The sequence below is a fragment of the Melospiza melodia genome, chromosome 15 (genome assembly GCF_035770615.1).
Source record: "Melospiza melodia melodia isolate bMelMel2 chromosome 15, bMelMel2.pri, whole genome shotgun sequence".
NCBI classification, from domain to species: Eukaryota; Metazoa; Chordata; class Aves; order Passeriformes; family Passerellidae; genus Melospiza; species Melospiza melodia.
In genome coordinates, this window is record NC_086208.1 from 12,339,208 (window position 1) to 12,354,201 (window position 14,994).

The following is a 14,994-nucleotide window of genomic DNA, read 5'->3' on the forward strand; positions in this document are numbered from 1 at the left end:
TGATGAAAGAATGAAACAATAATGTTTCAGGACAAAAGCAAAAAAGAAAACATCAAATTTTTGCTTTTCAAAGGATGAAAGAAGAAGCAGCTTCTCACGAATCAAACATGCGCCAAAATGAAGTCACTGCCTCTGCTGTAAAGACTGTGTTGTCCTCCCCTGGAATGGTCATAGCAATGAGCTTTGAAATTTCAGCCAAAAATTGATATGAATTTCAGTAAAGCAGTGGGGAAAAAGTCTCCAGCTGCCTGCAACCAGCTCTCCTACCTCCATCCCAAAAAACAAGAAGCTGGAAACACAGTCAATTTTGCATCTGATCTCTGAAACCTGCATCAAGTTAGGTGGCTGTTTTCTTGATTTCCTTATCACTCATCATTATTCATCCAAACCTGGACTCAATAGCCTCTAGTTTTCCAGTAGGAAACCTAGCATGGATTTTCTAGACCAATGATACCAATGGATTTCCTGCAGTAATACAAGGTAAAATTGTAAGGACTATCCCAAGCTATGGATTTCACCATCCTTCTATCCAAAACAATAAATAGCTCTTATTTCACTGCAGACTGCTTTCTTTTTCATCAACTTTTCAGGTTATGATTGTTTTTCCTCACAAAGAATTGGAACTTTCAAGATGGAATCTTTATCAAATGATTCTCTCTTTTTTTTTTTTTTTTTTTTTTTTTGTTAGAAAACCAAGCTCCCTTCAGGATGAAAAATTTGCAGCACACAACTTCTCACTGGCAAAGTGGAGTCAAAACCCTGAAATAACTCTCCTCTTTCTCACCACCCCTAAGCCAAGAGGTTTCCACTGGGTTACACTGGCATATTGTGGTGGGAAGGATATTGATAAGCACTGTATAACTGCTGTACATTTTTGGGTGGGACACACAGCAGTAATTCTTCTGTGCTTTCCAACCTAATTAAAAGCCAAAGAAACATGGAAAGCAATAAAAAGCCAAAGAAACATGATAGAATAAATACATTTACCTCCCTTGTGGAAGATAATAGGCTTTTCTGAAGCTAACTTGACAAAAACTGACATTTCAGACATGCCCAGCAGGTCTGTGATATTTCTAGAGCACACAAGGATAAGTGATCTGAAAAGAACAGTAATTACTGCACGAATGCAAAATATTCCTTCATTAAGGATCTTCAAGACCTTTAAGCTCCAATACTGAAAAGTATGTAGGAGCATGCTTGACTGTAAGAACACCTAAATCCCCTTAATTTCAATCCCATGAAAGCTCTCCCAAGTTTAAACCTCCATTTAAATGATCCTAGATTAATCCTGTGCCTCACATGGCATCAAAACAAGCCCAAATGGTTGTGAGTGCATTTGTGACTTATGGGAGTGCTGAGACTCTGAAACCATTTATATCCTGGCCCTGATTCTCAATCAATTTTCAATCTTTGGTCTCACAGATGTCCTTTCAGCCTCCAGTGAGTTGTACCTGCAGGGAATGGAGTAGTCACATTTAACTGAATGCCTTACTGCAAAATTTTACCAGGAAAGCAAAGTGAATGTACAGACATTGCATGGGTCTGTGTCCCTTCATGCACATCTGATACCTGCACACACTCATGTGCAGAAATGCAGATGCAATAACTCAGCAGTGTTCAAATCTCTGGCCATGAACTGCTCAGAAATGCCTTGGACTGAAAATCTGTTTTCTGGCTACTTGACCCGCTCCTGCCTGCAGCCAAGAATATATCTGTCCATCTCTGTTGTTCCATGTTTGTGTGGCAGCACAGAAAGCCACAAGGAATGTGGGACAGACACAAACAGGGATGGTCCAGGCCATGGCCAGGGCCCACACAAGGCAGGAGAGCCAGCAGGCAGGCAGGAGCAGTCACTGGCTCACCCAAGAAAATCACACTGGAAAATCTGGCACACCTATGGTTTTCATCTGTCACAGGAGACAAAAACAATCAGCAAGAATAAACAGAAATGGACTTGTTTCCAAAATGGAAAACTGAATCACTGGCTGCCAGGAAGTGGCTGGGCATGGGGATGGGTGCAAGTGTCATTGCAAGGATCTTATCTCTCCATGCTGGAAAATGACTGGCTTATTTAGAAGAAATTGCCAGTTTTCTAGAAAACCTGTTTGTCTGCTCTAATCTGCACAATCCTGGGAGAGAAATGCTGCTCCTCTTATCTGGCTGATGCTTGGGATTTGTGCATTTTAGTTTGTGCCAGATTTCTTCAGAGCACAGGTTTGGTTATGAAATGACATCATTTTCCTTTCTTTGTCTATCAGCCACAGGTTGCTACACAAAGTGGAGTCTCAGCAGTTTTCTTACCTCTCTTTTATGGATGTCTGAACATTTTCAGTTACTGCAAGGGCAGGGTTTCACAGGTAACTGTGTCAAAGTACTGCCTACCATGACTCCTGAACATTCATCCATCACCACAAAGAATATCCCAGTGCTGGTGAGCAGGAGCACTGTGCCATTTACCTGCAGTGAGAAAAGCAGAGGTGGGTTATATACAAGCAGGCTGAGGAGCCTTAGACTGTGATCCTGCTCCTCCACAAGGGAGTTACAAGCAAGGAAAACATCTACATATTAAAAATACCTATAATTTTAAATGTATCATTGGCACAGATGAAGTGACATCATTGATTGTTGGTCAGTGGAAGGAGGAAGCAAAACCCCTTCTGAAAGGGGTACAAAACCATGAGCAATGAGGTCATCAGCATCTTCTGTGGATTAGTAAGACACATATAGGAAGCCAAGAATCCTGAGAGTAAAATGCTTAGTTCAGCCTTAATACAATTTCCTTTCATGTGGGGAAAATTACTGTCACTGGGAAAAGCAGATTTGCCCATGGAGCAAGGGAGAGGTGCTGAGACAGCAGACAGAGGAATAGAAATTACACATGCTTTTTTTTGTTGTTTTCCCTGAAAATGTAAATATCCAAACCAAACTATTCCTTCTTGGAAGGCCTGTCCCAGTGCCTTGAAACTGTAGCAGAAATAGCTCTTGCTCCTCTCCTACAGCAAGAACTCCTTCCCCAGGTTACACATCTCAAGATGTGCCATGGTTTTTACTTTTAGAAATACCTGAGCAGCCTGGCACTGGTGTGTCCTGCCAACATCTTGGGGACAGCCCATGCTGAGAGAGCAGAACCTCCACCAAGGAGAGCAACAGCACAGCGAGGTCAGGCTGTCAGATCACTAAACCCAGGGTGCACAAGACTGCAGTGGACACAGTTTCCCAAAGCCTGCAGGCACCAGGAAGTTCACATCCCATCAATCTGAAACATGTATATCTCCAGGGAATATAAGGCCAGGCTTAATGTGGGAGCCAAGTGTTAAAAAGTGACTTCTGCAAGATGTCAGAGGATGCTGAGTGCTATATGGGGTCAAGGGTAAGGGAAACACGAATGTCCAGGCCATGGGTGGGACCTGGGGCAGGGCACACCACAGCCAGCTCACTCAGCCCTTGGGGAAGCTTGGATCAGAAATTTAAAACATCTCTGACTTTTGCATTTCGTTCAGCAACACAAGAACAAAACACGTCCTCCCTCATTTTCCAAATGTTCTGTGCCTTTCAAGATTTAGGGTAAGAATCCCCCTTTAGGCACTACCCTTTACCATTTGCCCTTACCTTAGGAAAACAACATTTTGCATTAAAGCCTCAGAAAAGACAAAGAAGCTTTGAGGATTCCCCACCTGTGCCATGAGTGCTGCACACACAGGTGTCTGTGCTTCACCACGGGCAGGATGCTGCCTTCACTAACACCTGCTTGCTAATGGCTTGGAATACATTTTTGACTAGCAAGAAACCTTGGCTTCTCATATTCCTTAAGGATGCTGTACCAGCTTTGCTTGGCATTTGTTAGCATTAATTATAATTCAGTAGCATGCAGGCTTGTAAGCCTTGGCAGTGTCCTTGCAAGAATTATTTCAGTCACCCTTCTCTGTCTAGACAGATATAAGGCAAATGCAGGGACAACCTGACAGTTCCAAACCTCTTTAGTAGTGAAATATAGTTTTTTTTAATCTTTTAGTGCAATGCCAGCAGAGATAATCAGAAAAACAAACTTGTTTTTTCCCCCACATCCTTTGTAAACAATGGCTTCTAGTTTGCTTTTTCCTCCCCTACCTCTACATTAGAGCAGTGGTGTTAATTCTTCTTCTGAGGTGATAAAAAGCCTTTTTTTCCCCCCTCAGAGCTCAAATCCTCATCTGAATAGAATAGGAACTCCCAGTAACTTAAATTAATTGTAAGGGAGAACAATGTACTTTGCCCCTTCCAAGGGAACTTCCTATTTCCTTCTGCCAAGGCTCAGCAAGATTCTGCAGTGACTTTCCTTGGAGATAAAGCTTCCCCTATTTAACCTCTGCTTCAAATCCAGTAAGACACAAAATACCTTAATGAATGCAGATGTAAAGTGGGTTTGTATGTCTGTCCTGCCAAGAGACGGGATCTGGATCCTTATGTTCTCAGCTGCAGGTGTGCTACTGATAGCAACCTGAAATTACACCAGAGACAGCCTTAAAATTGCCTTGTTAACTGGTTTTCATGAGCAAAACCACACTGGCTATCAATGCCCAGATATACATGATCCCACAAGTAAGAATCCCTTACTCAAATTGCGATCCTGATTCACATTTAAGTGTTCAATATCAGTATTTATAAAAGGGCTGTTGCAGTTTGAGGGATCCTCTGATAAACACTCTGGCTTGAAGTAAGTTGAGCATGGATTTCACACATTTTGCCTGGCTCTAAAATCAAGTGCAGATCTGTACAAGCCTGAGACAGTTCTGCAGGATTTACAGTGGGGTGAATTTACAGCAGATGAGCAGAAAAGCTGCCTGTAGTTTTTCAGTTATTCCTGTTAACCGGAATTACTTGCTGGTTTGAAACACAGCAGCAATTCAAAGCTCTTCTAAAATAAGCCCTCCCAAGAGTCCTTTCTGCTTTAAAAGAAAAGAATGAGGGGGAGAGGTGCCATGAATGGGCACCCAGGTCGTCACCATGCCCCCAAGGCATGGTGATATCCACCAGAGGAGGAGCAGCAGCTGTGCTGAGGCTGTTGTGCAGGGGAACACAGGTTTGCTTGGAGTTACCAGCACCAGCTCAGCCCAAACCATGCATGACAGAAGCTCCAAGGCAGCCAGGGCTTCTGGCCTTTGGAGCTCGTTTTTATTTCTAACTGTTCCAAGTATGCGTTCAATCCTGTCCATTCTGCAATTCAGGCTGAGGAAATTGTATAAACAGCTCAGTTCAGCTCCAGGATCAAAAAGATACATGAGTTATACAGGGATTCTTCCTTCCTTCTATCTCTTTTAAAACTAAATATTTGTTTCTATTTGTCTGGAAGAGAGACTGAGTAAGCTTGGTTCCTTTCCAAGGATCCAGCATGTGGGGTTAAAAAAAGAAGGGGAAACATCCCACTCATCATGAAATAGTCTAAAAAACAACAACAGGAAAAGAAAAAAGCCATTCCCATAACTTCTGGACTCTGAAAGGCTAAAAAAATAACTGCTGAACTGAAGAGAGAAGCAAAGTGCTGACACTGCCAGAATTGAGTCAGGTTAGACCCATCGTTCTGCATGTGCCAGCTCCAGATGGCTGCTGGCAGCTCAAGGCTCTCCCCCCACACGTGTGACCATTTTCCTGCTATTTAGTAGTAAACAACATGTTTACAGAATTTGGGCAACCTTTTTTTTTTTTTTTTTTTTTTAGGAAAAGGAGATTTAATTACCAAATTGGTGTTTCACAATTCCTGTGATGAGAGAGACCTGGCCATCATCAAGGAGCCTGGTTTGCAGGGAAGGCATTCCGGGATTCGATTGCTCATGTGTTATGGTTGAATGAATAAATATATCCCATCTTATTTTCAAATCTGGCAACTGTAGATTGATCCCTGAAGTAGCTGCTTAGTCAGGTGAAGCATCATGGGACTCATGGTTAAACCACAAAACACTTTTTTTCCTGCCTAACTATTTTAGCTGACTGAGAAACACAGTTTCGTAATATGTTTTTTTAACCAAAGGTGTCCTCAAGCCTCACAAAGACACTGCAAGAGTTTCAGGAGTCTTCATGCCTCCATATTAAGTGTTTTGGTGCTCACCTTTTTTCACAAAATCTGATTTTTAGAATGGGAGGATTTTAGAAATCTCTTTTTGTGGGCATATGAGGAGGTTGAAGCTTCACAAACTGTGTCATGGCCCTCTGGGGTACAATGGGTTTAAACAAATATTTACACCATGCTGCAATGTAAGCAGCAGGGATGCACAGGGAGCCCAGTCCAGCCTAGAAACCAGCCCTTTTCTGAGCAGCACTGCCAATCTCAGCTTGGGTACAGGCAAAGAACTACCCCAGGTACTCCAGCCTGGAAACCCTTTTTGGCCTGAAATCAGGGAGGAGAGCATGCAAGGCAGACAGACCTGAATTTTACCTGTGAGAAGGAGAAAGGAGGTGCTGGGGTAAGAAAAAGACCCCGAGGGTTTGCTGCCCAGCCGGGGCACAGCAGGGCTCAGCCCTGTTGGGTGGAAGAGCCACTCACCAGTTCCATGTGCTGGGCACTGTCCCTGTCCCTTGCTGGGACACCTGCCACCACCTGGACACAGCTTCCCTGGGATAACAGAGGGTGACACACAGCCAGTGTCCCCTGGGATGGCAGAGGGTGACACACAGACAGTCTCCTCTGCTGGCAAAAAGGGCAGGCAGGGGCAAAGGGAAAAAATGCGCTTAAGGGCTTGAGTACAGAGAGATGGTCTGCAGCCAAGAGTACAGACTTCAGGGGAAAACAAAGAAATGTCCTCTGAGGTTCTCTTTCTGCTCTAAAAAAAAAAAAAACACAACAAACCCTCTAAGCCAAAGAAAATCAGATTTTTTTGCTTTGTCTGGAAACAACGGCTGCTTATTACAGAGGTCTGATCCAGGGACCCCGGGTGACCTCTGAGAACTTTGAGTCAGGTGCCAGCATGGCTTAAAACCATGGATTTTCTCTTCCTTGCCCTGCAAGGCTGAGGTACAGCCAGTCACATACCCACTCTGTCTCAATGCTGCAGGAGAGGGAACCAGCATCCAGCAGACATTTCTCCTGGGGCACAGATTCAGGAATTAGAAAAGTAATCTCCAACTTGAACCAGAGCCACAGTCTAAAGAGACCTGCTTCCTCCACTTTACAGTGAAGTTTATTATTATGGTTTCCATTTTCTTCCTGGCTGTTTCTTCAATGTCAGTTTAGAATAACTAAGGATAAAGTTAAATCATCTTTTAACTCCTGTTTCCCCAAATTTCGGCTTACACATTTACAGCAAAATTGCCCCTATGCCTTTCCTTCATCCTGTGATTCCTATTTCCACCCTCTTTCAGAAAAAAAAGGCTCCAAACTAGAAACCTTTGGTACAAGCCTCAGAGGCAAAGCTGCAGATACAGTGAAATTCTTTTATTGACAGAAAGGATCTCCCACAAAAGACCCCAACATCCATTCCTGTCAGAGAGGCACTTGTGCTGTGCAAAGCAGAAAGCCACCTGAAAAGAAAAACTAAACACCAAGATAATCAGCTTTTTGGGGTTTTTTCTCCTTTCTCCCCTCTTAAGTGGCTCGGCATGTAACACCAAGATGCCTGAACCATGGTTTGCTTTCCTTGTGTCACCAAAACCTTCCAGGATTTGAATGTGTTCTTTGAGCTGTCTGCATTCCTGGTAAAAATGGAAAATATAAATTTGGCTTAGAGAAAGGAAGCACCACCTTCATCATCTGCCTCTCTGCATTCTGCAAAGCTCAGAATTTTTGCAGAGGATTCCCTGAAGTGACCCACCACCCATCCCTGCCTGCAGAGCAATAAATGAGGGGAAACCAGTTCATTGTGCTGAAATCAGGGGTCTGCATGCCTGGACCTTTACTCTGCTTTACACATGGACAGCAATAAAGGAAAGCTATTTTGGCCTTTTTCTGTTTTTTTCATCAAAACAAAACAAAGCTATCTACAGGATGGGAGAGGGGACAGGCTGTTCTAAAATAATAAATCAAAGCTACACAAAGACCCATCAGCTTAAGCCAGATACTGCCCTCTAGATTTTAACCAGCTCCAGCTGTGTCATAACAGCACAGCTCAAAAAGGGATATATTTTCAGATGATCTGGCCTCTGACTAGAGGAAATGAAAGAAATTCACCAGAGCCATATTCATGGAATATTTTTAGGATGGAGTCCCAGGACATTTGGCTGTTTCATAAGGGTGATTTGCATTGCTTTACGCATTTCATCCCCTGAAGTCAGTGTCACAAAAAGAGCTTGTCACTCCCCCAGATGCTGGGAACCAGCTTTGGTGCTGTGCTACACTGGCTGCCACCTCCCTAAGGAATGAGAAGGGCATCAGAAATGGAAACTAGAGGGTGAAAGAATTTTTAAAAAATTAAAAACCACAGCTGTGACCATCCTGAGCTGCCAGGTCATTTGGGGATAGGAGTGCTACAGTCCAGGGTGCAGGTGAGCAGGCTGAATGAAACAATGAAATCAATTACACCAGCATTGAAAAGATCAAATGAAAAGCACCTCATTTGGAGTTTGTGGAAGAGGAGATGGAAATAAAAACTGTCCCACCACAAAGGGCTTGGTAAGACCTGAGAGAAAGCCAAAGGTTTTAGAACTTATCCTCTATGTAAACATTAGAAAGATTGAGGAGGTTATTTTCTCTTTAAATTAGTGGTGTTTAACAGTTTCCTATTTAGTTCTGCACTTCATTTCTGTTTCTTGAGCTTGCACAAAACCCACAGTGAACCCAGGAGCAGCAATCAGGCACAGGTTGGATGGGGCATGGAGTCCAAAGTGAAACAGATCCATGCATATCTTCATCTGCCCTGGCCAGAAATGGAAACACTGAATTCATGGGAGACCCCAAACTACAAATTCAAAGCAATCTCAGAGCCCTACCTGAAGGCTGGGGGAACATACGTATCTTTAGAGGCTTGTGTGCTTAAAAACCAGCACAAACAAAGGAGACAAATAGACTTGAAACACAAGGGATAGAAGTCAGGCTTGATAAATAAAATGCCAGTGGAACATTTTATTTATCACACAGGACCAGTTTTTGGTCTTCTACCTTCATTCTTAGGAGTTTCTTGCAAGAAAAACAAACTGAAATATTTTTAGGTAGAAAGTCTAACTTACCAGTTTAAATAAAAGTCATACTAATGTGTGTAGAAAACTAACTTAAACTATTTAAGGTATTTGCACCCCAAAATTAAGTAATTGTGTTCACAACTTTTTCTAGTGAAAAGGTTCATCTCATTTTATAGATAAGGAACAGTTGTCTTTTTTTTTTCATTCATGTTCCTAATCAGGCCAACATTTTTTATGTTTTTACAAAAAAATTTGGAATTTGAAGGAGGAATCCTTAATATAACTCACAAAAAGTCAGTGTTTAGTGGGTCTCAACTGTTTCAAACATTACTTTGAAAATTTTTGAGGATCTGCTGACACCAGACTGTATAAAACCTGACATTTCTGCCCCTCTATTACTGTCATTCAACAATCCCCACAGTGCACTTCATGCATTTTTACCATTGAGTTTATCCTGCTTATTTTCTTTTGGAAATGGATGGATGAAACAAACCCAAGAAGTCTTTGGGTTTTTTTCACCAAGATATTGGCGTTTGCAGTTCTGGCTCTTTCAGGTAAAGCAAAAACCTCAGACAAAGTGTTGAAAAAGTTCTGTTTTGGCAATGAGCAGCCTTCCTGGGATAAGCAAAAGCATAAAGAGGACAAGGGAAAGGCAGAAAAGCAGGCGAGAGGTTTCCTGTTCTGTAACATGTGGCAGATAGAGATCTGCACGTACACACATCCATACCTCATTTACAGCCCTCAGAACACTCCTCAGTTCAACCCTGAACTCTCAGGAGCAAAGACACCAGAGAAATGTGATCAGAAATGTGATCAAGCAGCAAAGCAGGGGAGACTGGCCCGAGTGGGGGGATGTAAAGCCAGTCACGTAACTTGGAGATGAGATTTGGCTGGGATAAAGACACAAAAAGTGCAAGTCTGGGGCTCTGACTGCCTGGGAGAGGATGAATAACACTTGTTCAGTATTGTGAGCAGCACACAATATTGGCTACATCAGGTGCAGTGTGAGTCCTGGGCAAATGGGTTTCATCCATTTGGGGTTTCTGGTTATCCTGGAGGTCAGTCCTGGCTGTATTTTAGTAAAGGGGATCTCTAAGCTGATGAATGTTTTTCTAGAAAACAGCCCCAGCATGTTTATTGACGTGGTGTGTCACACAGCTGATGAACATGGAAGGGCACAGTCCAAATCCTGACCTCACTGATGAAAATCTGGGGTAAACTAACGAGGGAATGCCATGGAGTACAACTGAAAATTACATCTTTTTTTCCTTGGGCTTGAAAAAACAAGAGAGTTCCATCCAGTGAGTCAGTCTCCCCCAACTGTTATTACTCCTATTTAAAAACAACCCCTCTGACATTTTGGTCAACATCTACGTGAGCTGAACTTTCAAAGGGAGCGAGAGAATTGGGAATTTCAAACTTTCCTGTTCATAATATGGGAACCAAGCAGAAATCCCCACATGCTGCTTTGGTAAGTTTGTCTCTTACAGACTGAAGTTTAAACTTCAAAGGACCATAAAAAACGCACAGCCCCTGTTTAGCTTCCAAACCCATCCCAAGAATAAATCAGGAGGTCAGTGCTTCTTGCTCTCACTCAGGATACAGCTGGTTTTTCTCTCACAAAAATTCTCCCAACAACTTGCCCAGCACTTGGCGGAATCTCCTCTGGCACAAAACCTGCTTTCAGGACAGGCAGCTCATCCTCAGCCTGGTGAGGAAGGCGGAGTGAGAGCTGCCCACACATCTCCCTGGGGCTGGGAGGAGCAGAGCAAGGGCTGAAGGGACCTGCCCATGCCTCTGCCCCTTTCTCCCAGCTCAAGCCGCTTTCCTTGAGCCCCCATTCCCCACCAGCTCCCTGCAGCTGTCACTCACTCCTCTTCCCTTAGATTTTGGCTTTTTCAAAGTTTTCTGCCTTCAGCTCAAGCCCAGTAAACACATCCAACTTCCACAATGACAAATATGGCTATTGAATGAACACCCAGCCAATTTTCCCAGGGCTTTGTTAGCCTCTTCTGGAGGACTGCTTTTTGCAGGGACTGTAACAATTCAGGTGTGTGTTTAGCTAACTAGAGTCAGGTGTGCTGAGATTTAAATGCCTTTTCTAAATACTGCTGTTTAGGAAATGCCATTAAAAATTCAAAAGCATAGGCCATATCTTAATCCAAATTAAATCTTTTTTATCCACATCTCCTTAGGCAAAAAGAATGGATTTTGGTTTTGTGAAGCTCAACAAATTACAGGAGGGATCCTGCCCTGAGGTACAGATCTGCTGATCCTCATGAAACCAAGGTCTGACTCAGACAGCTTTTGGCTTGCAGACAAATGTATTCAAGCAAAAATAAGAACTTCCTGCATTTAAGCACAGTACATCATTTTATCATCTCTGTTCCCACCCTACATGTTTCATGGGAGGAATCCCATGCCAGTTCGTTTCCTATCTCTTTAAAGTCTTCCCAAGCTCTCCATCACAGGCTATTGTGTATTTTGCATTTTCCTGCTGCTGTGCCTTGGATGCACATCAGATGCTCCCTCAAGACCCCCAAGCCCCACTCCCTGGGCCAGGAGAAGGGTGAAAGCAGGGAAAACCCTCATGTTTCATAAGCCAGGCTGCAAAGTGCCAAGCAGCCTGGTTTGCCACAGCACCTGGGGCTGTTTGATGCTCAGATTGCTCTAATTCCTGCTGTAATGCGACCATCTCAGGAAGGATGTGTCTCCTCAGAGTGTCCTTGGTAATTCAGAGGGCAGAGACCAGCAAGGGAGCAGGCAAGGAGGGAAAACCTCAGGGCTTTCGGATCACTTGGACATGGCAATGCCAGCACAGGCTTCACCCAGCTGCACTGAGTGCTGCAATCTGCAGCCTGGTGTTCTGGCATGTGCTCTAGCTTCTTTCCAATTATAAAAACAAATGTACATAAATCTTGTGGCTTTCATCCATGGGTTGATCTGTGGGTAGTTTAAGGGATTTAAATAGGCAGGAGGGAATTCAAATAGATCTGCTGACTTCTGTGTTGTGTGGATGATTAACTCTGAATCACAGATGTTATCAGGAGGGGCAGGTTATGAAACCCAAGTAGCACTTTACTATTATTATTGGAAGTAGTGGTGGTGTTCCTTGTATTGCATCCAGATCTAGGGGATGGAGGGGTCAGAACTTGTGCATGTACAAGAACAAGAAAGCATTCACAGCTTTAAACTGTGAACTCTGCTTTGAAATACTAATTATGCCTTCCTGAGCATTTATCAATCTGGGAAGCAAGAGGAAAAGCTAATCTGAAAAAGAAACAATTTAGGAAATATCTCTAAACTGGGCAAGACTGCAACAAGCACATTCTAGCCTTCTCTTGTTATCTTTGCTTTTCTCCAGACCTTATCACCGCTAAGGAATTTAATCGCAAAAATTACAAGTAGCTGAAAGTATGAATCAGACTGGCACTGAATAATCAGCCATAGGAAAAGATCTACCTACACAGCCTTGGCAATACAAATATAATGAGTCCCCCAGAGCCTGAGTGCAGACTTGGGCTGTGGAAGTTTCCCTGCACTGAAATCTCCATCTCTGGATGGGTTGCAGCCTCCTGGAGGCTTTGTGTCACCCAAAGTCAAAAAGGTCCAGGATATTTAAAGAAAAGCTAAGACACAAGCTCATTCTGGGCTCTTGAATTTGCAGATAATTAAGATTGCTCACTGGTGAACTTGATAACAAGCCCCTGCACAGGTTTTTAGCCCATGAAATAGAGCTGAGCAGTGAAGCTGTGCCCATCCCTGCACAAACAGCACAGCAGGAGGAAGGCTGAACACATGCCCGGGCACTCACATGGGCATCGGCCCTCTTGTTTGCTGTTGACACAAAATTTGGCTCTCCCCTCCCTGTTTGTTTTTTTTTATGAGTCTCTCACAAGGATCCAACTGCTTCATCAAGAGCACTGTGCACCTCACTGTACACCTCCAGGCACATTTCCCTGGATTCTCCCTGTCAAACCACAGCAGAGAGCCCCAACAAGGGAGAGCCCTTCCCTCTGAGCCTCAGCAGAGCACGTGTGAAGGTATTTCCCTGTTCTCATTAAAAGCAAGGAATGCTTCATCTAACTGCCACTGCTTTCAGGCTGCCTCACCAACATGACTTATTACTTCAGATATGTGCTTTGAGGAGATATAATTCTTATCTTTAGATGTGCTGATAGCACAAAGAAGCCTGGCTGACTTACTGAACAGCCCTGTGCCTTTGATAATAGTATTTGCCTTTGCTTAGAAAATTTGCACAGGCACAATGCCTGGGTCATTAAATTGAAGGATTAAATTTCTGACTTTGATTACTGTATGAAATACCAACCTTTTCACTGCTCTCCAGCACCCAAAAGTAGGCACTTACAACCAATTAATGTTTTGCATTCTCTCCTCCAGGCTTACCAGCCTCTCCTCCATCTTGTAACAAGCCTGATGTTCTCTATGGACCTTTGTGCTTCAGGACAATAATTTTGAGGAAAGCCTTAATAAGTCTTACAGATAATTCTCAAACTTTTGTGAAGCAGAAAAAAATACCAACACCCCACTCCCACGAAAAAAAACTACCTCACAGCCAACACTGCCCCCCAAAATTAAAAAAACAAAACAAAACAAAACAAAACAAAACAAAACAAAAAAAAAAAAAAACAAAAAAAAAACAAAAAAAAAAAAAAACCCAAAAGAAAGCAAACCAAATCAACCACCCAAGGAAAGGAAAAATACAAACAGCTTGGAGAGGGTGGAGTCATGGAAACCACTCCAACAAAAAGACAAAACCCTTGGAGATCTGAAGCTGCATAAAGGTTTTGCAGACACTTTTTCTGCCCTGAAAGAAACCCTCAGCAGATCTGGACTGATTCTGGAGCACACTTCATTGCTAGGCATTAGAATTCCAGCCTGTGCTCTCCTGTTCACTTGCCAAAACACTCAGAGTTCCTTGCCCTGCACATCCCTTTGCAGAAGCATCAATGCCCATCCTCCTGCTCATCCTCACACAGAAACTCCCAGGCATGAGACAGACAACTCTTATCTACAGCTTCATCAGGCATTTCTGCTGAGCCTGCAATGTTCCCCAGCAGCCTGGAAACACAACCTGCAGGTCTCCACCAGGGCTTTGTGTTTGCCCATCAGTCAGTGAGAGACAGATTCCCCTGAGAGACACAAACCAGTCCCTCTCTCCCTGGGAACAAGGCTGGCAGCCATGGAGCAGCCACACTGCAGCACCTGGAGACACTGGAATTCTAGTTTGATGGAGGCAAAGAAAGTGCAGGATCACTCTAAAGTTGGTTTGAATCAGTGGGAGGAAGGAGGGAAGGAAGGAGGGAGGGAAGGAAGGAATTTAGGAAGGAATTTAGAAAGGAAGGAATTTAGGAAGGAATTTAGGATAGAATTTAGGAATGAACGAAGGAAGGAATTTAGGAATGAAGGAAAGAATTTAGGAAGGAATTTATGAATGAAGGAAGGAATTTATGAAGGAAGGAAGGAAGGAATTGAGGAAGGAATTTAGGAATTGAGGAAGGAATTTAGGAATTGAGGAAGGAAGGAATTGAGGAAGGAAGGAATTGAGGAAGGAATTGAGGAAGGAATTGAGGAAGGAATTTAGGAAGGAAGGAAGGAAGGAATTTAGGAATTTAGGAAGGAATTTAGGAAGGAAGGAATTTAGGAAGGAAGGAATTTAGGAAGGAAGGAAGGAATTTAGGAAGGAAGGAAGGAATTTAGGAAGGAAGGAATTTAGGAAGGAATTTAGGAAGGAATTTAGGAAGGAAGGAATTTAGGAAGGAAGGAATTTAGGAAGGAAGGAATTTAGGAAGGAAGGAATTTAGGAAGGAAGGAATTTAGGAAGGAATTTAGGAAGGAATTTAGGAAGGAATTTAGGAAGGAATTTAGGAAGGAAGGAAGGAATTTAGG

General features: G+C 43.2%; 1 protein-coding gene and 1 pseudogene across 4 annotated transcripts in view; both read right to left on the reverse strand.

Annotated features, from left to right (window-relative positions):
- CEMIP (cell migration inducing hyaluronidase 1) overlaps positions 1–14,994 on the reverse strand; it is a 101,550-nt gene that overhangs the window by 59,242 nt on the left and 27,314 nt on the right. The window lies entirely within an intron of this gene.
- The window catches only part of LOC134425479 (uncharacterized), a 45,477-nt pseudogene that overhangs the window by 3,810 nt on the left and 26,673 nt on the right, over positions 1–14,994 (reverse strand).